The following is a 19,445-nucleotide window of genomic DNA, read 5'->3' on the forward strand; positions in this document are numbered from 1 at the left end:
TTTTACAGATTTCTCTTGCAATATGTTCAGCTGTCGAAGTCCTACAAACTACCATAGCCCGCTTGTGAATGCCATCTCAAGGCCGATTGTTTATAGTAATTGCAAGGTTAGTAAGCAGATATGCATTCTTGTGGCTAGAAAAATGTTAGATTATGTACACTGAATCAACAAGTACTCTTAAAAGAAATGTATAAAACGCAACTTGTTATACTGGTATTACTAATATAAATATCGTTAAAAATGCTTAATTCTAATGCCAATGTTACAAATGCGTAACTACTCCCAAGAAGATATTATAAACAACCAGTAGACTTATGAAATGTAAAGTTTATGATAGTGATAATTCACCATCAGTTACTCTATAAACAGAGATGCACGCCTAAATAATTTTGGAAGTAATTGTTTATTCAAATGATTAGCGTATAAAGATGCCATTATAAATAAGTTAACGTTTTGCTTTCTTACCGTGGAAGCTGAATCGTGTTGATTAAGATCTTCATAGAAGTTGTATTGACAAAGATTAGTTTTCCATACTCCGACTGATAGGTTTACTGCCACCTAATTTACCATGCATCCCATTACTAAATGTGCTCTTTAGATCCCTCCCTGCTTTTATGTATGACTTCTTTGGGCCTTTTTATTTTTCTCTTTATCACAAAGGATAAGGTGTACACGCAATACATACATATATATATATATATATATATATATATATATATATATATATATATATATATATATATATATATGGCCCTGATTTGTAATGGTATAGGGCAGAACCTTATTTGACCTCAGACCTGTGATTATGACCTTGGCTTTGATGTCACCTTCGTCATTGTAACTCAGCAGTAAAATATAATTTATAATGCCAAGAACTAAGTTTTTTTTATAGCTCAAAAGTTAAGGATAAGATTGATTTTTTATTTGACCTTTGACCTCTGAACACTGAATATTGAACTTGACCTTGATATCTCTGTGCACATTGGCATCAAATTTGGGGACTATGCAAGAAAAATGGGAAGGCTTTATCAATTTTACCACAAACAACATTTGACCTGAAAGTTTGATGACGCTACTAACCCTGACCCCAATCTGCTCAATCCAGATCATTAGTGGATCATGCAGGCTACATATGAAGCATCTATGGCAACGGAGATCAAGATTCCTATTCTAACCTTTGAACTTTTAAATATGACATTGGGCCTTCCCGGATCCTACTTCTATCGTCCTGTGCATTGGCACGGATTTGTGCGTTGGTATGATTCGTGTGCTGTGCAGAGCAAATACCGAGTAAGACTTTGGCCTTGCCCTGGACTTCCCTTTGCACTTTGACCGTACTATAGGATTATGCCCTTTGACTTCCAGATAAGTCCTTGAACTTGACACCTGACTATTTCTACATAGTAATTACTAGAGTATTGATGCCAGATTTGAAGTCATGTTGTAGTATAGTTCGAAAGCTATGGTCGAGGTTGAATTATTATATAAACTTTACTTCTAGGTATGACCTAGAATTTTTCATGACATACATTAGCATATTTGTTGAGTATGAATGCAACATAAATAAATATCTGTTTTAAGAGTAGCTGTAAAGGTATGGCCAGCAAACTGTAATTCATTACAAACAATTTTTTTTTCAGTAGTAGTTTCATCCATAGATCAATTTCCAATTAGCTAGGTGAAACCATTTAGGAGCAGAAGAGGGAAATGCTCTCAAAACAAGGGCTTCATCCTTCCTCTTTTATTTCTCTCCTGGTGGCTTTTGTAACAAACAGAGGCGAACATACTCGTACACACATATAAATGCGAGCGCGCGCACATAAACTAAACATCATACTGACAACAAAATCAATACACACACGCATATATATATATATATATATTAATATATATTAATTATATATATATAATAATATATATATATATAGTTTGGTGTGTTGTGGGGTGGTGGTGTGTTGTGTGTGTGTGTATGTATGTATGTATGTGTGTGTTCCGCTTGTAACTTGTACAGGAAAGAAAGCCTATATTAATAATGCATCGAACTGCTAAAATCACAACACAAACAGAGTATATATTATATATATATAATATATTATATATATATTATATAATATAATATTTATATATATATATATATATCAATCTGTGTATTATATTATAGGCATTCTTTCCTGTACATGTCAGCGAAAACCGGAATGTTTCGAGTTCCATGACGGTACATCAGTTCAATTACCACTCATGTACGTTCTGGCTTCGTCGTTGAGTTTTAATGCAGAATTGATAATGGATAAGTTATTACAAAACGGTTGTGGAACGGTAGATCATTATCATGAAACGCAGCGTCTGATAGGCTCAGTGAACCCATCGTGTAGACTAGATGAAGGCTTCTCTCTCTCTCTCTCTCTCTCTCTCTCTCTCTCTCTCGCTCTCTCTTCTTCTCTCTTCTCGTCTTCTTCTCTTCTCTCTCACTCTCATCTCTCTACGAGATCTCTCTCTCTTTCTTCTCTTCTCTATCTCTTCTCTTCTTCTTCTTCTTCTTCTTCTTCTTCTTCTTCTTCAATTCTGATCACTAAAGACATCTTTCTCTTTTGCTTAGTTTTTCTTCATTTTTTTCGTGCCGGTTCCTATAAAAAAAAATCACGGTCGCAACTGTCTTCTGCTTTTTTAGGTCCCAGCCTTAAACAAAAAAAAGTCACAGAAAGCTTTGATATAAGTTCACGAGCCTTGAGGGTTAGTTTTTCATCGTATCTTATAATCTTTTCCTTGTATGTTGTTTTTGGTTTATATTCTGGCAAATGACAGAGCATTAACCAACACCCAGTGACAGGGGACACAAGAATAACAAGAACTGGGAGAAAATATTGAGAGCAATAACACCGAGGAAGTTTTTTTGTCACATCCTCCCCCGCAGGTTCTGTTAGGCTCTGAGTAAGAGAGAGAGAGAGAGAGAGAGAGAGAGATAATAAGGGAGAAGCATACGTTATATCTGAAGATTTCATAGCAAATTCAGTAGTACACATTCGCTGACAAACTTAAAATGTAATTTAGAAAACACCTGCCAGAAAGTAAAAAGAAATGAATGAATATACTGGCCTTAGAGTTACAGCATTCCACCGAAGATATAGTAATGACAAGGTAGTCCTATGTGATTTTGTGACGTCACGCAAACCATTCGAAGCGACAATTTACTTATGTAAAGATAAGGATAATTGCCTTTGTAACACTTTGAAATGCGATTTAATAAATACCCCTCCATAGATTGAAGCGGTGAATACGACTTTGCACATGTGAAATATTGTAGTTCATGTGAATATCGATACTGGAAAACTCGGATTGGCGAAATGTTGCACAAATAAGTTGTGTGTGTGTGTGTGTGTGTGTAAAACTTTTAGAGAATGACAGGATCCTGGAGACTGAGGTCACGGGATTTTTTTCCACGGTTTTTTTAAACTTCCCTGTCTTGGTCTTGTGTGCATTTGGAATCTCGTTACCAATTGTTTTAAAGTTGTTTTACTTTTGTTAGTTGTCCATTGGCGCGAATCCACATTTCAGTCCATGTATTTTGTTAAATTTACATAGTTTAAATTTATGATTGTGAATCCCAATTTTATCACAAAATTAAACCATGTAATTTTAACAAAATACATTAGCTGAAATGTGGACTCGCGCCAACGGACAACTTGGAAAAGGAAATCAACTTGAAAACAATTCACAACGAGGTCCCAAATGCACGCAAGGACAAGGCAGGGAAGTTTAAAAAAAACCGTGGAATAAATCCCATGACATCAGTCTCCAGGATCCTGTCATTCTCTAAAAGTTTCACACAAAAAACATTATTTGTGCAACATTCGCCTATTCGATTTCTCCAGTATCGATATTCACATGAACTGCAATTATTTCATATGTCCAAAATCGTATTCACCGCTTAAATCCGGAGGGATATTTATTAAATCGCATTTCAAAGTGTAACCAAGGCAATTATCTCTATATTTATATTTGTAAATTGTCGCTTTGACCGTTTTGCGTGACGTCACTGATTATACTCGGTTACATAAGAATACACCGGACCTGCGCATGGGACTACATGTTTCTATATCATGATTCTACCCATCTTGACATTCGAGGAATGGAGAGCGTATAGAAGAATAAGTCACACGTTCCATACAAACCTCCATATGTTAAACGAGTAAGCTGCATTTTTTTAAGCATTCGCCATTAAAAGATAATGTTTTCGAACATTTCCCTTCAATCAGTTTGCCGGAAATACGTTAATTTTGTATACAGTTTTATTAAGTTTTCAGCGACCATGTACAGAACAATGGCCACTATATTTTTGATAGGTTACAAACTAATTTCGACTCCAGTTGGTTCTTCATCATTGCCTCTTCGTTTGCTGATATAAGGATTGGGATTATTGTGCAAATACCTGAAAACTTACAAATAATGGAGTGATCGCATGGTATTATGCGTCTTTCTGTACTTGCTAGAATTGTGATACATCCTGGCTCTCATTTCCATGGACTTTATTTTCTGAGATTTGGAAAGAAAGACTGGTCAAAGAAGGAAGGTCGATTGCTGCATCTGAGCCGAGCTGAAACCCTCTCACAAGTTTTCTTTCAATTGAACCGTTCTATGATTTCTAAAAACATTTGGAAGTGTTTTACATTCGTTCTGAATCTGTTGCAGGTTTTCCGGATTAAACTCAAGTTCACTTAGACTACTGTAACTTGACATGATGGGATGGATTTTAATGAGGCCAGGTATTGGATAGAGCCAAGTCAGTAGTCCTATGAGCCTGCAATTTTAAAATGTTCACTGAGTCGTCAAAATATCTGTTGATTGTTGGTGCATGAATGAGGATAAAACGCGTATAATTCAGCAGCGGTTTTGATATTAGTGTTTGTGGCGTCCTCAACTTCCGGGATCAAATTTTTGGGGGGATTATTCGTTGGAATTTTGGGAAGTGGCTTCCCCCCGAATATAAAGTTTCTGTTGAGAGGACATGAGTATGTCAGAATCGACAGGTGTTGTGTGTGTATATATATATATATATATTATATATATATATATAATAATATATATATATATATATATATATATATATTATATATATATATATATATATATATATATATATATATATATACTATATATTCATATATATATATATATATATATATATATTATATATAACATAACACACTATAATATCTCCTATAGCAGGTATTACCGCCAGAATGAAAGCCGTAGATGTACCCCTTATGTAAAAAATTTTCACATTGGCCACATTCAAGTTTCTGTCTCATAAACCGTACACACACACACACACATATATATATATATATATATATATATATATATATATAATATATATATAATTCATATCACATTACCGTGATTCATATACATATATTGAGCTACAAATGTCCTTCAATATCTAATTCGCTCTACCTCGGAATTAATATATTTTCATATATGTTTAACTGAAGGGGCATTTTTTAGGCGATAATAGATATGCCAGCTGACGGGCACGAACCAATGACACCTTCAAATCCAGGACGACAGTGAAACCTTAGCCCACCCAGCCACTGCAAGAGGATATAAGTTTATGCCACCTCCCACCTCAAATTCCTGCCGCACTCAGGTATTCATAGTTTTGGAGACTGCATCAAACCTCCTCGTCCCTCAGTAGCGTTGTAGGGCTTTTGTCCGCACGTAGCCATTATATAAGTCATATCACATTACCGTGAATCATGTACATATATCGAGCTACAAATGTCCTTTAATATCTAATTCGCTCTACCTCAGAATTAATATATTTTCATATATGTTTAACCAAAGGGGAATTTTTTAGGCAATAATAGATTTGCCGGCTGACGGGCACGAACCATCGACACCTTCAAATCCAGGACGACAGTGAAGCCTTAACCCACCCCGCCACCGCAAGAGGATATAAGTTTATGCCGCCTCCCGCCTCAAATAACTGTCGCACTCAGGTATTCGTAGTTTTGGAGACTGCATCACCTAAAAAATTCCCCTTCGGTTAAACATATATGAAAATATATTAATTCCAAGGTAGAGCGAATTAAATATTAAAGGACATTTGTGGCTCAATATTCGTATATGAATCACGGCTATGACTTATATAATGGCTATGTGCGGACAAAAGCACTACAACGCTACCGAGGAGGAGGCGGTTTGATGCAGTCTCCAAAACTAAAAAATACCTGAGTGCGACAGGTATTTGAGGTGGGAGGTGGCATAAACTTATATCCTCTTGCGGTGGCGGGGTGGGTTAAGGCTTCACTGCTGTCCTGGATTTGAAGGTGTCGATGGTTCATGCCCGTCAGCCGGCAAATCTATTATCGCCTAAAAAATTCCCTTTCAGTTAAACTTATGTGAAAATATATTAATTCCGAGGTAGAGCGAATTAGATATTAAAGGACATTTGTAGCTCGATATATGTATATGAATCACGGTAATGTTTTATGACTTATATAATGGCTACGTTCGGACAAAAGCACTACAACGCTACCGAGGACAAGGGGGTTTGATGCAGTCTCCAAAACTACGAATACCTGAGTGCGACAGGTATTTGAGGTGGGAGGCAGCATAAACTTATATCCTCTTGCGATGGCGGGGTGGATTAAGGCTTCACTGTCGTCCTGGATTTGAAGGTGTCGATGGTTCGTGCCCGTCAGCCGGCAAATCTATTATCGCCTAAAAAATTCACCTTCGGTTAAACATATATGAAATTATATTAATTCCGAGGTAGAACGAATTAGATATTAAAGGACATTTGTAGCTCGATATATATATATATATATATATATATATACATATATATATACATATATATATATATATATATATATATATATATATATATATATTAACGAGGTAGCCCTCTCCTTACGCCATCTCATCTTCGATTATCATAACGTTAGTGAGAATAAAAATACGATACGGTTGAAATTCGCCCCTACCAATCATCCACCATTCCCTTCGAGGATTAACTCTGCTAATCTGTGGGTTTGTCCTGCTCCCCCGAGCTATCCCCCTTTTAAAACGTAGCTGTTGCAAGCCTCAAGTGAATCATTGTGAAGCCTTGGTCATTTCCATACCCTGCTGGCACCCAAAAGGAAGATGACTCTATCTCCTATGGAAGGTAAAGTACCACATTCTTAGGTTCTCCCAACGGTCAGTCACGTCATTATACTAAGACTTTGTTTCTTTTCTTTTCCAAGTGCGAGTCCTGTATTATTTGATGATTGTGTATTTTTCCCTGCCATAGCTGCAAGTTCTCAGTCTGTGATAATATAAAGGTAATTCAGTACTGTGGAATCTTGTTGCTAGGTACCATCAGTGCACCCCCCCCCCCCCGCCCCCCCTTGATCCACTACCTCGTGTCGCGTGCAATCTTCTTAACCATGTGCATTCTAATCGCAGATTGCAGAAGTCAGCTGTGGATACTTTGCTTCACTTCCTTGCTCCCCGTGCCCTGGGACAGTGGGTCACGTTTATATATACTTCAAGATGTCATTTTTGTGTAATTTCAAGTCATCTTACCGGACCTCTCTGTCCCTTAATCCCTGTTGTGTAATCATTATATGTCTGATATGTCAGTGTGTGTAAATACGGTTACTTAAGTTAAATCTTAGTGTTTACTTAACTATTACCCATATTGAAGAAGGGCTTTAACCATAATGTACATCTGGCTGTCACTAAATCCAAGGTCATAATCAGAGTTGCATAATTTTCTAAAATCAGTTACGCACACCCTAGTAAGAATTATATATATTATATATAATATATTATTATATATATATATATTATATATATATATATATATACTATATGATATATATATAGATATATATATATCATATAAATATATATATATATATATATATATAAATTTGTACCCTGACAGGAATCCAGGAGCAGCGTTTCTCAGAACCCCCTTCAATTAGTGAGAGAAATTCCGTAAAATCTGCGGAGTTGATAGGTACAAAATCTCACGGAAATAAATTCCTTTCCCTCTTTGATAAACCACCTCAAAGCTTGACTCATGGCTTCCAGAGAGCCATCAAGAGTTGTCGAATATTATGGAAAATCCCTAAAACCAAATATAGAACCAAGTAATGTCATTCTGTCGGAATAAAATGATAGCGTTTGGATGGATTAACAAGACTTTGGCATCCCCTAATGCCTCTCGTATGTCATCGGGACACTGCAATAAAACCTGCTCCAAGAAGACACTGCAATGGCCGAGGGATGAAAGGCTCAGATAAAACGAATAGATCCAACACTGCATAAAAAAGGATCACCGCAAAAGCTGGTGAATTCCTGGAAGACTATATCGGGAAAAACGAGCAGGTTCAAATTTGCCGGGAATATCAGTAAATTTTAGAAATATGTAATCTGAAAATTTTATGGAGAGACTTTTGCAACACGGTACCCACTTTTTCTATCTACCAAAGAAAAAAAACACATGGCTCGATTTCATATGTCAAATTCCTTTTACACGGGTTATATATATATATATATATATATATATATATGTATATATATATATATATATATATATATATATATATATATAACTCCTTTTATTTCTGTGGCCTTGGCTAAATATATATATATATATATTATATATATATATATATATATATATATATATATATATATATATATATATATATATATAAAGTAGATAATAATTGAGAGTTTATAGCAGTATTTTCTTCAGAGTATTAAAGTTGTTTCATCCCAGTCTCCTGGTTGTTGATAACGGGGTCCTTTACAGAGAAAACATTGTTGCTTCATAGGAATCTCTCACCATTGACCTGAGAAAACTTACCTCTCAAGTTGATGAACGCGACTTGGTTTGCCCACTATCATCATCCACATTCTGTAGAAGTACCTTGATGTCATATTATCCGGTTATTGACAATCTAAATTGGATTACTTCACCAGCCTCTGCTGCTTTTCATCAATATCACCCACTAACGTTGTTATCTGTTCACTCCAGCCAGCCTTTACTCCATTCCATTCACGAGGCTCTCATCACTGTATCCAGATCTGACATAATTTTGCTTTTGTAGTTGATTCAATTCAGGTGGTATTTTCAACTTCACTCGGCAACAACTGACTTTCTGTTCTGTTTATCAGTTACATCATGTTGCTTAGATGATGCCTTACACATACACGGAGGGCCTCCGTCTTCTGGTTTTAACTTTAGGTTCTTTGACCTTTTAAGCCACGGCGTCATCTTATCTCTTGGTAATGCGATCAATAGAACGTTCAGTGCATATTCTGCTTTCTATTCACAGGGTTATTTTGCTTTCTTATAAGAAAGGTCAGTCATAGATACATGCATATATTACTATGTCTGCATGTGTATATGTTAACAAATACATAACACGTACGTGTACATACATATAATTCATTTTTAATTCATAAATCTGAGCGTTCGTATATTTACAGTCACTTAATTACGAGCGTGAAAAATACATGTAAGCATTCATACATACATTCTGTTGTAGTATACGTTTATCAATACATGTATATCGGTGATTGTGTTCAGTAGATATATGTTTGTAAGTAAATGTAATTACTAAATGTCATACTTGAAAAATTACACATTCGCTTTTACTTGGAAACGCCATTCATCATGCAGTGTCAGCAGTGTTGATAATGAATAATTGCGAATCATGACAAGAGATATCCTGACTGAATGACTGACATGGCTGGAGGCCTATATTTTTATTTTAGATCATAATACAATTGTGTTTGTTCATTATTTCTGTAGACATAGACCAGTATCCTTTCATATGGAAATGTAATATGTAGCCGTCAGTGTGAATAAATTCTCTCTCTCTCTCTCTCTCTCTCTCTCTCTCTCTCTCTCTCTCCTCTCAAGACTCTGCCTCAGACGTATTTGCCATGTTCCTAAAATGCTATCAAAGTCAACACCGGAAAGCGTGTGATGTATAAGCACACTCAATATAACAAGTGCACTAAAGATATAGACAAGATCTTTGATAAGTTGATAAAGAAGTAATAAAGACAACGGTATGAGTGAGTGGATACTGATTATTATACTAGCTCTGATATGAGGAGAAAAGAAAGGTCAATCCGGAAGAGCCTTGAAAGAGCACCTGTAAAACTGGGAGCGATTTAGTTGACCCACTCACTACCTTCAGCTGTATGGAGAAACAGGTGAACCCGTCAGATAAAACGCTTGTGGCAAAATATGCAGAGGGGAAGAAATGAAATTATATTAGGAAAATATAGCAGATATGTCTCCGTAACTTTTGTAAAAAATGCAATGGTTAATTATTATTCTGTAATAAAAAAAAAGAACAGATTTGAAATTAAAATGTCTAAATTAAATTGCAAGGTTGAAGATGACATCAAAGAAGCCCTTGGCTTCAAAGCAATAAGACGTCTTAGTGATCTATTAAAACGCAAAAGGTGCATTCTTAGATTAAGTTTGAGACAAGCTCTTTGACTATAAACGTCATACAAAACCCTTTACATGAAAAAGGTAAAGCGTTCAGGTTTTTTAAAAGCATGTTATTATTCACAGAGTAGCACTGTTTGTACGGTTTATTTACATCTTGGTGGACTAGCGGCTAAATCGATCGAATCAACCACCGACTTAACAAACGATTGAGTGTGTGTTTGTATGTGCGTGGATTTTTATGTTTTTGTGAACGATGTGTAAATAGTTAGGTATATACTAGTGGACTTTATACTCCAAAACCAGAAGTCATTTTGTCTTAACCCCGAAGTGGGTCATATTTTCTATTTACGTATTATTGAGAAAAATCAAATGGGATCTTTGTGAGTGAATTAGGTGCTAAAGACGTTGCAGTTTTGCAACTAGTGTCAGTATAGACAACTGCGGTCTCTTTGATGCTCTTTTAGCTTGACAAATCAGGGATACGAATATGCGCTTCATATACGTGTTAAACAAAGCATTTTAGAGATTATAAGAGAAATTTAAAAAGATTGTGTCATGGAAAATTGTTAATGTTCTTTTTTCATACGCACTCACTGTTAGATATATATATTATATATATATATATATATATATATATATATATATATATATATATATATATATGCATATATATATATACATTATATTATATATATATATATATATATATATATCTATATACATACGTATATACATTTACGTTTGTAAGTCGTTTTAGATGAAAGGAATAATGTTAACTACGTAATGACGTGCCTTAGAGGCCTAGCACGACTCACAAACCTAATATTAATGGGAAAAAATGAACGCTGTGAACTTACCTCTGAGCACTTTGGTAACGAATCAATGGAAGTTCGCAGTGCAAAACCAATCATTTAAATTTAAGGTAATTTTATTTACAAAAATTTACAACGTGATGCCAAAACGGAACGGCTGGCAAAACCCGTGCAAAAGGAGACTAAATGCTGTGATAAGTTACTTTACAAGTCACAATAGCAAATCATCAACGGGCTACCTCATTTCCAGGTGATATGGGCACAACTCAAGATTTCTGTGCAAGACCGGTTCGCGAATAAAGGTTGTTTGTAAAGGGGCCTCTGGGGGCCTAGTAACTTCTACGATAAGTCGGTGTGCTTGACAAGGAACGGGAATTATGGAATTATGGCAGCAGATACCTGGAAGTAAGATTCCAAGTTACATTCGAGTAATATTCTCTCACAAAATGAAGTAAGGCACCATGGAGAGAATTTATCATGAAACCTATTCACAATTATGCACTATGGTGGGAGAATTCTAATTCTTATATGAATGGCTTAATTAATATCTGTGAACAAGTCACAAGGAGTAAGGGAAAATTTGAATATCGGAAAATAATGAGAGTTTTATTTGTCTTAGAAAGATAGGGGCTGGTTGAATTTGCAACTTCTGGATGTACCTTGCTTGCGTGTGCATATAGCTTGAGATGGGATGCAGACTCCAACCACCGAAGGTTAACAAAGGACTAGCGATGCAGCGGCAGTCACTTCTGACTGCGTCGAGGACTAGTTAAGGAGTAAGTGTGAACCAGAGCGTTCGCACTTCGCAGGTCACCTCAGTTCAAGCACGGAGTGGCATTGTTTGAAAGGGCAAAAACAGCCAGCAGAAAGTTGTAGGAGAATAGACCTTAATTAAAGCTAAGACGCCTAAGGATCCAACCAGCAGCCTTTCTATAATGATTTCCCTAAATTCTCCCCCAATCGTGCGATGCGGGGGTTAAAATGGCTGCCTCCCCTATCCTAGTTTTAAATTCCTGAGCTTTGGCGGGATAGGCTGTATGTATGTATGATATACTATATATATATGTAAAATAATAACGAATAACATGTAATTCCCACTGAAGAATTACATAGCAACTTGTTAACATAAAGTTTTAGCTCCTCAGAAAAATTAATTTTTTATACCCACGACAAAATAAGAGCGTCTTGCATTATCCGATTTCGTCTCACTCGAGAAAATAAACAGAACTGTAAAACACTGGAAAGAGTGGTAAGAGATACCGAATAATAGAGATGAAAATAATACAAACAGAAAACAGTCGAAGGGGGAAGGTAAGAGAGAAAAATAAACCGAGAGACAGGGAACTCGAGGGTCAAACAATAAAAGCCATTATGCCATTAAGTGGGAATGAAGAGATACCGCTCTGAAGTTTCATTTTCATTAAGCCTCATCTATTATTACCACAGTTTCAACATATGACCGTAACGAGAGAGAGAGAGAGAGAGAGAGAGAGAGAGAGAGAGTAGGTTATTATTAACTTGGCCAATAGGACCTGGATCCTTCTTCATATAATGGGATTGTGAAAGGATTCTTTAAATTAAACGTTTGGTGATTCAAGGAGTGGTTTGAGAAAGATAACATTTAGGATCTCTCTCTCTCTCTCTCTCTCTCTCTCTCTCTCTCTCCGCAATAACACTTGTTTGTTACTCTTACTGAAAGCTTGGAGCCTGAATCTTTAGTGTCCAGCTTCTATTTGTTTTATGAAAGATATCGAATGACAATCTGGTTTTCAAGAATGTTCTAATGTGATGAAAGATCGGTAATGATATTGTTGCTGTTATTGTTGTTACCATTGTTGTTACCGATTTATCTATCTTTTCCTCTGCTGTTGTTCTTATTGCTGTGATTTACTACAATTCTTTTATCTTACCGGCGAAATTCGGTCCTGTAGTTACTTGCTTTAAAAGTTAATGATCTTTTTGTGGTTTCTGACATTTGAATATATACCTTTAGGGTGCCAAATTATGTAGAAACGTGTCATTTTCCAATAGAGATGAACCAGAATTACCACTCTATCTGAACTGCTTATTTCTCCGACTTCCGTTTATTTTGCTTTTATTTTACCTTCTGGTAATTTTTTTCTTTCCTTTTTAATTTAATTCCTCACTCATTCATTCACTTTTCCCAGGTTTCCCTACATGGTCCGGTTTTCATCCCTGGAACTTTATACCGTGATTTACGGTTTCATTAAGGTGACCTTTTTATTATGATTGAAAAGTTTTCACTATGTATGAAATTTCAAATATTTTGTTACTTGTGCCCGACAAACGCAAATGATATATCAATCTTTTAACCTTGACACTCTGGTTTTTGTGTTTTCATCGCTAAAATCCTCATCCTAATGTTTCGTAGGCAACTAAGTAATTATGATCTCACTAGACTTATAGACTTATTTTTCATACTACCAATACGGACCACATCGCATCGCTTGAACCTGTCAAAAAGTAATACTTTAAATATTTGAACTCGACAGACTTATGCTAATTTTAGTTTTCCTTATTTATTTTCACTATCCAAATACAGCAGTTGCACTTTGGTTTAGATTTCACTGAAATACCATTTCCTGACGTCCAACTTCAGTATCATTAAAATAATATTAGATTCTGAGAGATATTATTCAGACGCCAATGATTACCTGTCAGTTAGCTCATGCGTTGAAGGCCGTCAAAGTTATTTGTTCTAATTATGTAGGAGTAATTTCAAATTGGCTGCTCTCGATAATGTTGAAATCATGATATCAGTTTCATATTTACCTGAAATACATTAACTTACTGTTTCCATTTCAGCTTGAATTTCATAGTCGATTTCGTGTGTTTCATTTTGTTTATGGGAAAACATAATAACAAAAGGTTTATTTCGGTATCTTTTGCGCTTAGCGCCTTAACCTTACCTATGGTTAGCACTGGTATTTGAATGACAGTTATTCTTGGGTTACCTAAGTAAATGCAACTTTATATTCATTTCCTTGCATGGCAATACTTCTCCCCTCTTTCTATCTCTGTCCGATAGTGTACGGGAGTAGTCTTTGAGGATTTGAGTGTTAGTAAATACCTTTCTATGCCGAGGTACGTAGAAAGACAGATTTATCTACCTTCAAACTTAAGAAGTAAACATTTGATAGGATATTTGACGACCACCTATTTCGATAAGCGTGAGATTTATGCCCTTTTGAGGCGAGATCAGGCAAGAGAACTTGTTTCTTTATGCATTATTAGCATCTACTAAATAGCCCATATTTTTAATGTAACGATCTATAGGTCAAAGTTCCTCATGATCCTTAAAAACTGTACCTAAATGAGCACATTATTGGTCGATTATAATTATGTTGCAACTACTGGCTAATTGCTGCAAAGTTTGTTATCAAGACAAAAAATGGTACATATTTTTGTGCTCATAAGGCAAACTCCTTTGTTCATCATTCCATTTTCCAGTGCCAGATTCTTGTGGGAATGAACTCCTTGAGCCTTTACACACACACGCACATACACATATATGTATATATATATATATATATATATATATATATATATATATATTATATATATATATATATATATATATACACATATGTATATGTGTGTGTGTGTTTGCATTAGCCAAATGAGCAACGACCAAGTGGTGTTCCTCTTATCTAACCTAAGCCAGAAAAAAAAAAGAAAAACTATAAGAAAGCTGTTCTTTTTTACCTCATTAAATATTTCCCCCCATTATTTCCCTTTCTTCTGCGTTGGTGCCTCCCTTCCGGTTTAAGTTATCTGTGCAGCTGCTGTCTATCTCTGTTCCACCAAAGAATCAGTGAGAAAAAACTTTAATGCAAACTTATGGAAGCGACTTCCGCTGCAAATTATTCCTGTTACTGTTGAAGACTTTGGACATTTGCGTGAGGATGAACTCTGTACGTACGTATAAGAGAAGAAAGTAGGACCCATTAATACGTAGAATGTTTTAATTGTCTGCAGTCTTGTCGTAAGGGTACTTCAGCGCTGATTGCTTTGTTCAGTTGTAATTCACGTAACATTTCCAACGAAATGAAATAAGGGTTTACGTGCTGGTCTAATTGCGTCCACCAGTTAAACCTTTGATCGTGACCCAAGTGTATTCATGCATGCCTATAAACCTTTTATTCCATTTTCAAACCAACATTCAGATGGAATGTAAAACTATGTACGCGTAACAACAACCGATAACGACAGTTCATGGCATTTGTGAATGGTCAACTCTCCCCTAAGAAAAAAAAAAGGAGAAAAACCCTCACCTTTCATGGCAAAACTGAAAAATAAATGGATTAACTTTCGCAATAGAAAACGCCATTTCTGTATCGCTGCGGGTCCGACCTGCTCCTGACACTTCATTCCGAGCGATTCCGAGAGAAATCTCGGGAACAAACTTCACAGATTACAAGTGTCAAAACACTTATTGAAGCCAAAACAATCCGCTGTTCCGGCCTCGAATTTGCCAGCTGCGGAAGATGGGAGAAAATTAAACAGCGCTCACTACTGCTTAGCTTTGTTTCAGTCCTGTTTTATCTGAAGGAAATATCAAAGTACTCAGTGAGTTACCCTTATGTTAGGAACTTATTTATTTATTTGCTTACCTCTTCATTTCTTTTGAATCCTACACAAACACTAAATACTACGAAAGAAAAAGACTCAACCCTTAATGATTACCTTATATCATGAAAAGGAAGGAGAGAGCCTCAATGAAATTACTCTAATAAGCCTGAATTAATTCGCGGTTGATGTAGGAGCCCGGTACTTTGGAGGTTTCATAATCATAATTCATATTCAGTAATTACATTTCAGGAAGGGAAAGGAAAATTGGTGTGATGCCTAGATGGAAGTGACAACCGGAAATCATCGGATATATTGATTTAGGTTTCATGTCAGCGCCTCGTTCTTCCTAAAGTAATTTGAAATAGAAAAAAAGAGTAGACATGGACGTTCTGATGGGCATTCTCGCAGTCAAGCAAAGGAAACACATAATGCTGTGAGTAGCAGCCTAAAGCACGCTTTTTCAAAAATTAACCATAATTGAAGTTCCTCAACAGATGAAAATGACTGATTTTACGCAGAAAACAGAAAGGAAGGCTTAAATTTCCACATTTGAAGTGACTATTGCATGTGAGTTTCAGGAAACTGATCAACTCCCGAGTTCCACACCGATTATTGCATAATACAAATTTGTCAAAACAAAATATAGCACCAGACACATGACATTCGAATTAGGAACCCTATTTCAGTCGTGAGGACTTATTATGATTTACAAACATTAATCATTATGCATTCGTTGCTTTATGCAGTTTAGCTTCTTCACTCTCTCTCTCTTTCTCTCCTCTCTCATCCTACTCATCTCATATATATATATATATATATATATAGTATATATATATATATATATATATAATATATATATATATATGTGTGTGTGTGTGTGTGTGTGTGTGTGTGTGTGTGTGTGTGTGTTTGTTTGCTTGCTTGCTTGTTCAATAAACGCACACTAAGTATTTTAATGCAATCAGAAATATGGCCACAGAAACTGTATTTGCTATTGAAACAATGACAGCAGCAACAGAAATAGCATCATTCACAATAATAATAATAATAATAATAATAATAATAATAATAATAATAATAAAGTGCATAAGGCCCCAGCAGCTAAATTCAGCGCAAAGCAGAAGCCGAAGCCCACTTTGGGATGCCCCCGTCCCCAGCCTCAGACCAGCAAGGGCTGACCCGCAATATCGTTTCATCTCGGCATGACTAATTAGCCCTACCGAAAACAGAACTAACCCGTCCATTATGAGAATGGAACACTGCAAGCCTTGTGATAACAACCCAGCAATGGGTAGATAAGATAACAGAAAGTAAATCGTTACAATGATTCCTGCCAAAGCCAAACGTGGCCGACGGAACTGATTTATGAAGCAAGAGTAAATTGATGTTAGGATGTTAAATTATGGGATATCGTAGTTGAAATGTTCCAACAACGTTTAAAAGTCCGCAAACACACACGTACATGGACACACAAACCCCATTGTACCCAGTCATATAACAAAACATTGCATAGGACACCATCCTTTAGAACAAATATTTTAGTTAAATAGAAGAGTATACAAGTTTTTATATGATAATAGTCGATAGTGATATTATTCCTACCTTTAAAACCGCCATTTTCATAAGAAAGACGGTACACGGGTTATGAGCTCCAACTTCAGCTGTCACGAAATCGTAGAAGAAAAACTGCGCATCAAAATATAGTATAAAAGTGGTGCGATAAAGAACGAAGCATTGCAGAATTTCTTCAATATGTCTGTCAATTTTGACGAGACACCAATAACGGTAATTATGATAATAGTGTCATGTTAAGGTTCAATAGATCTGGAGCCATTTTGCATTTGAACTTCCGTTTTTACTCATATTAGTGATGAGAAAACCATCTACGTCATTAGGAGCGAATCTGTGACAACCACGCTACTGACCTGGTTCGCATTTGATCAAAGCCAGTTATATTTAGCTTCTCTTCCCACGAGTTTTGCCTTCTTGTGAAGAGATGGACGTGACATGGTAGCATATTTTGCAGAAATGGAACAGACTATAAATAAACACCCATTACAAACTTCAAATATTAAGGTTAATGAGGAGGTTTTATTATCTATACATACGTATCTGATATATATATATATAATATATATTATAATTATAGATATAATATATATATATATATATAATGTATGTGTGTTATATATTATAATAATATATTATTCTATATTATATGAAATATACATACGCATACGTATATATATATATATATATATATATATATATATATATATATATATATATATATATTATTATTACGTTTATTGCTCCTCTCGTCTACCCAGAATTTCTAGATTTTAGTTAGCCTAAAAGAGCAGCCATGTTTTCTCCTAAATCAGCTGATTTTGGGAGAGAACACGCGTAGGACGGGTGAAAAGGAATTTCTGGTCCGGCCGAAATCTTAGGGCAAGACGGGCAAGTCACGGGATTAGCTAGGCCTCGATGTGGGTTTTAGGGACTTCTACCATAAGACCTTTTTCCTTCCAAATTTGCTGGTTGTTGTTTTTCACTTTCAGGCAATGCCCGAGGCGGTGTGTGAAATCCCCGAGTTTCCAAGACACCCAGCATCGCTCTCAGTCGAAGCTAGACCTAAAGCAAGGCGGACGCGCCTTCTCTCCTCCTCTGACGGGAAGTCAGCCCTTTGTCCAAACGCTGGAGTGGTGGGACCATCTTCAGAGCATGACACATGTCCAAGCTTCAAGGATTTATGGTACGTCTAGAAAGTGTAAAACTCCAAACCAGCTCTTTTTCTCCAAGACGACTCTTGCTGATTTCATTTTCAAATTTCCCTTGTATCACTTTTACATCAAAAGCCCTTTGTCCTCATCGGGCCATGTGCTTCCCCTTGTGACTTGGTAAAGCTTCAGTCTTCAGTGCATACCTCAGTTAAACACTAGAGTTCCTTTTCCCCAGTGTGTTAGAGAAAACTGAATAATCGTAACTTGTGCAAGGTGTCTTCCTTTTTTATTTTGTGTCTAATCTGGGATTTTTTCCAGATTTGCTGAGTCACGTGTCCAAGTCTTCGCGCCCGCAAGTGCTGCATTACTGCAAGATAATATGAATAATTTTGAAAGCCAGCATTTACATGAATCTCATTTTAGCCAGCTGTCCTCTTGTGAGAGATGATATTGGTCCCCGTGCAGACAAACTGCATTTACTCTTTCTCCAGGCCATTTCAACAGCTTCTTGTAAATAAATGTATGTAAAGTAATTAGTTGAGTTTTCTGGCAACCTCTTTCTCTAAAAATAATAATACCAAAACCCCCCCTTTTTAAGGTAAGTTAAAATCCAGTGACCTTGCATTTCCATATAATATTTTCCGTTTACGTATTCAGTTTATACGAGGGCCCGATACATATATATATATATATATATATATATATATATATATATATATATATATATATATATATATATATATATTAAAATTCACGATTCCCAGGAGGACAGCAGTCTAAGAAGCATGCTCAATTTATGTGAGAAACGTTTCATGTTACTTCAACACATCATCAGTCTGCAATAAT

The sequence above is a fragment of the Macrobrachium nipponense genome, chromosome 12 (genome assembly GCF_015104395.2).
Source record: "Macrobrachium nipponense isolate FS-2020 chromosome 12, ASM1510439v2, whole genome shotgun sequence".
Classification (NCBI taxonomy): domain Eukaryota; kingdom Metazoa; phylum Arthropoda; class Malacostraca; order Decapoda; family Palaemonidae; genus Macrobrachium; species Macrobrachium nipponense.